Source organism: Anomalospiza imberbis, chromosome 3, assembly GCF_031753505.1.
Source record: "Anomalospiza imberbis isolate Cuckoo-Finch-1a 21T00152 chromosome 3, ASM3175350v1, whole genome shotgun sequence".
NCBI classification, from domain to species: Eukaryota; Metazoa; Chordata; class Aves; order Passeriformes; family Viduidae; genus Anomalospiza; species Anomalospiza imberbis.
This window is the reverse complement of record NC_089683.1, coordinates 31,483,021-31,489,489: the sequence shown is the minus strand read 5'-3', so window position 1 is coordinate 31,489,489 and position 6,469 is coordinate 31,483,021. Positions and strand designations below refer to the sequence as shown.

The following is a 6,469-nucleotide window of genomic DNA, read 5'->3' as shown; positions in this document are numbered from 1 at the left end:
CATTGATTTTCCCACTGGCACTGTGAAGCACTGCTGCAGAAATAAATATGAGGCAACACACAAGATGTCAGGAGGATCAGAACTTACTGAGAGCTGCATGAGACTGAGAAACAGCAGGGAGAAATGCTCCTCAGAACTGTAGGAAATGGCTTTAATAGGGCATATGAGGAGTTTTTTAACCTCAAGAATGTAGAAAAAAGAGGCAAAAGCATCTTCATCACTCATTTCTCACCAGCACATGGTGGATAGAAGGATAATTTTTTTTTTCTCTTCCTTGCCTTTTTTTCCCTGACACTGATCTGGGACAACTGAGGTTGAAGATATTTCTCTCATCCCTATCTGCTCTTTCTTGTTCTTGTAACCAGAGACTAATCATCATGATGGCTTCAGGAAAGAATTCTTCCACAGCTCTGACTAGGAAGGATCTTTGCATTTTTATTGAAAGTACAAAATTTCTGTTGTGGGAAGATGCCAAGAATATTTTCTACAGCTCTTTTTGTAGTAAAGGTCTGGGAATTATTATAAAATGTTGCAAAATACTCTGAGGGTTTTGCAGTGTGGGAAAGAGTAGAGTTCTTTGATCCAGCAATATGTTACCTGGTTGTGGAAAGGGAATGGTCTCTATGATTCATGTAATGTCTTCTAGTCCTTTTTTCCTCCCTGGGAGTGTGTCTGTTCTTCTTTTTCTTCCAAGGAAAGAAGAGTGCAAGATTTCATCCCCTGGGTCAGCTGCAGACTGCTTTCTCACTTTGTTTAGCAGCATGAATAACTGCTGTCCATGAGATAATTTAAGCATGTGAACTCACTGGGGGATGCAAAACCTGGCCTTGCTTGCTGTGCAGAATGTGCTTAGAGATGGCTTTCAAACCGTCATGAATGTGTTGTTTGTGCTAAATAGTGGTCTGCCTCTTGAGACTAGTGGGATTCAAATGTTCATGTTCCTTGCAATAAAAGCTGCCTGACACATCAGGTCATAGTTTTCTTAGTATACGTGCAGAGGATCCTATAAGCAGACAGAGTAAGAAACAATGGCACATCAAAGGTACTTGAGGGAGACAAATGGTGAAAGAAACAAGTGAAAACTTCAACTTAGTGAAGGAAACACTTTTTTTAAGCTTTAATATGGTCTCAGCTTTACCTTTCCAATATTATTGCCTGCATCAGCCATTTCTTTCTTAAGTATTTAAAGGAACCAGACACAGAGGACAATTGTGTAAACTTGTGCGTAGATATTTCTGCCAATTTTCTTCCTTAGCAAGCATAGATTTTGTTCTTCATATAGCTCCAAGCAGAGGAACCTATTTTGTCCAAAGAAAGAATACAGACTTACCAAACTCTGGGTATCTAGTGTGACTTGATTCCCAGTCTTCTGGTTTTAGATTCCAATTTTGTTAAAGTGACATTGTGAATGCAATTAATTGGAATTAATTTTAAAAAGAACATTGAAACAAGGACAAAAATTCAGGAGAATGAAAAAGAATAATAATTTGTCTTCTCATGGCAAAGGTTCTCTACATACCAGTAGGGAACCTTCTCTATAACTCCTAAAAAAAGACTAAATCACTCCATCCAGTAAGGTCTTCAATTGCAAATAGTTAAGGAGACATTGCAACCTTATAGCAAATATGAATTCCAGTAACAGCTGTGGAAAGAACAAATCCAAGTCTCAAAGGGAGGTTAATAGGAAATAAATATACATAAATATACATAACTCCACCAGTCATTATGTAAGCCAATAATTAAAATAGCACATTGTGGTAAAATACGAACACCAATTAACCAATTAGCACTTTGTGTTCTGATGCAGGAAAGAAATTCAGCATAATTTTGAGCATATGCCTGGTCCCTTTGAAGCAAATGGAAGAGCTAATTGGGGTCAGAGACTCAAAATAAGGATTGTCCATTTATTCACTTCATTACCTCCTACACAGAGACAGCTCGTGGCTCTCTGCCAGGTAATGTGCATTCACCAGTGGGGCGATTTCAGTCCCTTTCATTCTTTTGGGATCTTCCCCTCCAGTCCCTTAGCATGCCTATCTTTGCTGCTCTGTCTCACACTCCCCTTTTCTAAACCAGGACTGTCCTCATCTCTTCTTACCTCTTCCCTAAATTATCATATGAGCACAAGCAAATACCACCCATCCAGTGGCCTGGAGAGCCAATTGCTTAGTGACCCTTACACCTGTCTCCACACAGGTAATTACTGATGATCATAGTGATGCATCTGGTTGAAGTCAATTTTCCCACAGCAGCTCTCAAAGTGCTGTGCTGTGCACTGGCAGCTGGAAAGGTGTTGATAACCCTCCAGTGTATTGGCTACTGCTGAGCAGTGCTTGGCACAGCATCAGCATTTTCTCTCTAACATTCCTCCCCCCACCATTCCACCCCTTCCAAGGGGCTGGGATTGGGCTAGATCCTGGGAGGAGACACAGCTAGGACAGTTGACCCAAATTAACCAAAGAGATATTCCATACCATATGACATCAGCTCAGATATAAAAGCTACAATGTTTGCCTTCCAGAGCAACCTCTATGTGTGCTGAAGCCCTGCTTCCTGAAAAGTTCCTGGCTGAACATTGCTTGTGGATGGGAAGTAGAAATTAATTTTTTTCCCTTTTCTTATGTGGGCTCAAACTTTTGCTTTTTTTTTTTTTTTTTTTTTTTTTTTTGCTTTAGTAAGCTGCCTTATCTCAACCTACTATTTGTTTCCTATCTTATTTTTCTCTCCCAACCAAGGCCAACCCACTAGAGTTTCCACCCCTCACCTATGTGAATCATATAGTTATCATCATTATCATTAAAATCCACATTCATCACATGACCTTCACTTGGAACAACTAAACCAGCCAAACCAAACAAAACAAAATTTCCCCATAGGAAAAACAAAATAATATTATCACATCAGAGCACAGAAATGGACAATTTACTCAAAATCCATCCCTTCACCACATCTGCACCAAAAGTTCCCCAATTATTGCTCTCATCTCAAAATCCTCATGGTTCCCCAGAATTTCCACCAAAAAGCTTATAGTGGGTTTAAGCTGGCTGGGTGCCAAAGCCCTTCTCTCACTCCCATCTACAGCTGGACAGAGGAACAATAGGTTCATGAGTTGAGATAAGGACTGGGAAAGATCACTCACCAAATATCTTAATGGGCAAAACAGGTTAAATTAGAGATATTAATAAAATTTATTACTAACAAGATTGGAGCACGATGATGAGAAGTAAAATAAGACCTTAAAAACACCTTCCTCCCACCCCTTCCTTCTTTCCAGCTCTACTTCCTCCCCCAGCAATACAGGGAGACAAAGAAGGGAGGTTATGGCCAGTTCATCACAGGTTGTTTCTCTCACTGTTCAGGGAGAGGAGTCTTTCCCCTCCTCCACCATGGGGTCCCTCCCATGGGAGACAGCTCTCCATGAATGTCTCCTGTGTGAGTCCATCTCATGAGCAGCCGTCCTCCCCACACTGCTGCAATGTAGGTCACTCTTCCACAGGCTGCAGTCCTTCAAGGACCACGACGTTGCGTTCTTCTTCCCGGTCCTGCGCAGCTCCAGAGAGCCTGGAATGTCACTACTTCTCGGCAGGACTCGGGGCCACCTCTTGCTTCCGGGTGCTTCTGCGTTCCACGCACCGGTGTGGGCTGGCCGCGTTCTGCTGCTGGGTGTGAGGGGCAAGACGAAGAAGGAAGGAACTGTCCACTCTGTCCACGTGGTTGGCTGGAGAGTTTTTATTGGCACATGGAGCTGCGATGGAGAAGCGCTGCTGCTCTCCAACGCCACGTGGACAAAATGGCGGCGAGCAAAGAATGGAGCGGGGTTTTATAGGGGGTGGGCTGAGGGAGGTGCAAGCCCCCTTCGCCCAATGGGGGCAGGCTACAAGGGAGTGATGTGGACCGGGATGACCAACGGGGTTGCAACAGGGGCGGACACGGGCTCTAGGGCGAATGGGGTTGCGGGGCTGGGGTAACCGACAGGGAAGTCTCAGGAAGGGGCAGGGGGTGGTTGCTGAAATTGGTCTGGAGCTGGACACCACGGGGGGAACAGGGATACACAAAACCAGCTAAGTAATACATATCAAAACCCCTAATCTGAACCCAAAATCTGGGATGCAACAAAGGACAGGCTGTTTCTGCAGGTGCTCCCTTCTCCACGGGCCTCCCATGAGGTCACAGCCTGTTCTCAGGCATCAACACAGTCCGTTGTGGGGCTTCCCCAGGGGCTGGGGTGGATCTCTGCATCTTCATGGCCCTCCATGGGCTGCAGGGGCACAGCTGCCTCTGCCTCATCATGGTCTGCACCACGGGCTGCCAAGGAATCCCAGCTCTGGCACCTCATGCACCTCCTGCCCATCCTTCTGCACTGACCTTGGGGTCTGCAGAGTTGCTCCTCTCACATGTTCCCACTCCTCTCTTCTCTGGCCACAATTACAACTGTACAATAACTTTTTTTCCTTTCTTCTTAAATCTGTCATCACAGAGGCCTTACCACCATTTCTAATTGGCCCAGCCTTGATCAGTGGCACGTCCATCTTTGGAACTGCCAGGGATTGGCTCTGCTGGACATGCAGGAAGCTTCCAGTAGCTTTTCACATAAGCCACCACTGTAGCCACCTGCTACCAAAGCTTGGCCATGCAAACCCAAGAAATTTAGTGGTTAAATTATCGTGTTAACATGTTCCCACAGGGAGAAAGGCTCAGTACAGACAGATGTAGACCTGCTCCCCTGGCTACCACCAGCGAACTGTAGTGGTTCCATCTATAGCAGGATTCTTACCTTTAATTGGTTTGGCAATCATTATGTGCAGAATTGGTCATTCCAACACCAGTACATACAGCAAAGTCTGGGAACCACTGTCTGGAAAGACACATATATTTACTGGAGAAAACCATGATCCCTGAATGTCACATGCCTTCTCTCATGAGCCATCAGACACATCTTTCATTTAGGCAGGCACAGAATCAATACTTATTCCAGTAACAAATATCTGACTAATAGGATAGAAATGTCTTGCGTGAGTCATTCACGATCTTTGCTTCTGTAGCTTGATGGGTCAAAAACCTGTGAAATACCCACCAGAAAGAAAAAAAAAAGAAAAAGAAAGGAATGTTAATATTTGTACTGTGTGCAGGAAATATTTGGGGAATATACATGTCTGAAAACTTTCAAATCCTTTTTCTACAACACAGGCCTTTTGTATTTCATTGTTTTCAGCCTCAAGCACACTCTTCTGTTTAAGAGCTATACTTGTATTTATACATTTATATCTTTATTTAATGTCTTGTTTTCATTTTACTTTTTTCCATGTAATTCTCTTTTTTTACATTTGGCTGTGCACAGCTTTTTCTGAAAGAACATTTTGTACCCTCTCCCTAAGCAGGTTAGTTTCGTGAGCATTGCCACTAAAGGGACTGGTACTGGCAGCACCAGCTCATGGAATTTCTGGATCCCTCATGCTGCTTTTTGAAAACTTGGAGGGGGATACTTTTAGACCAAAAAGCAGGAAATCGTATATTCCTTTGTATATGAGTCATCTGTACAACTCATACTTACTTTTCTGGATATGTATTTGGAAGATAATATTTTATCTTTTTGCTAGCAGCAAATAGCAAATAATTACTTTGAATCATTTATATTTTTTTTTCTGTTCCCTGATCTCTATGCTACATGCTGAGCTTATTTATTTTTTAAACAGGTGTCCAGGTCCTTTTCCCTTCTTGTCAGCAAAGTAGTCCCAACCAACAAAGGACCATTTAATGACTGATTTCTGTCCTTATCCTTCTCAAGTGGATGGACAGCAGGATGGGGATTGGGAGAGTGAAGTTCCTCCCATTGTAAGTAAAATTCAGGTTTGTGACCACCTGAGGAAGCTGAATGTACATAAGGCTATAGGACCTGATTAGAAGCATCCCAGGATCCCGATGAAATTGTCTGATGTAGTTGCCAAGCTCCTGTTTATGATATTTGAAAAGTCATGACAATCAGGCAACCAGAGAAAGGGAAACATTGTGCCCATCTTTAAACCCATCTTTTTACTCATCTCTAAAAAGGGTAAAAAAAAAAGACCCTGACCTACTGAGGTGTCAGCATCCCCTCTGTGCCTGGAAAGGTCATGGAACAGATTCTCCTGGAAGCTGTGCTTAGGCACATGGAGGACAGGGAGGGATTTGGGACAGCCACCACAGCTTCATCAAGGACAAGTCCTGCTTGACCCACCCAGTGACCTTCTGTGATGGAGTGACTGCATTGGTGAACAAGGGAAGGGCTGCAGATGTCATTTATCTGGACTTCTGTAAGCCTTTGATGTGGGTCCCCACCACATCCTTCTCTCTAACTTGGAGACAGAAGGATTCAATGGGAAGACTGTTAGGTGGAGAGGAATTAGTTGGATGGTCACATCCAGAGGCTTGTGGTCAATGGCTCTGAATCCCAGTGGACATCTGTGATGAGTCCTGTCCATCAGGTGTCTGT

At 43.6% G+C, this 6,469-nt stretch overlaps 1 long non-coding RNA gene across 2 annotated transcripts; it reads right to left on the bottom strand.

The window, feature by feature from the left end:
* Positions 1-415: 415 nt before the first annotated feature.
* Positions 416-5,603, bottom strand: LOC137469868 (uncharacterized). Of its 2 annotated transcripts, XR_010996729.1 has the most exons (5): positions 4,775-5,603; positions 1,520-1,642; positions 1,331-1,369; positions 807-1,003; positions 416-686 (listed from the first exon to the last, which is right to left on the bottom strand). It is a non-coding gene; the product is annotated as an uncharacterized lncRNA (long non-coding RNA). The 2 variants fall into 2 exon arrangements; XR_010996730.1 differs by lacking the exon at positions 1,331-1,369.
* Between the last annotated feature and the right edge of the window lie 866 nt (positions 5,604-6,469).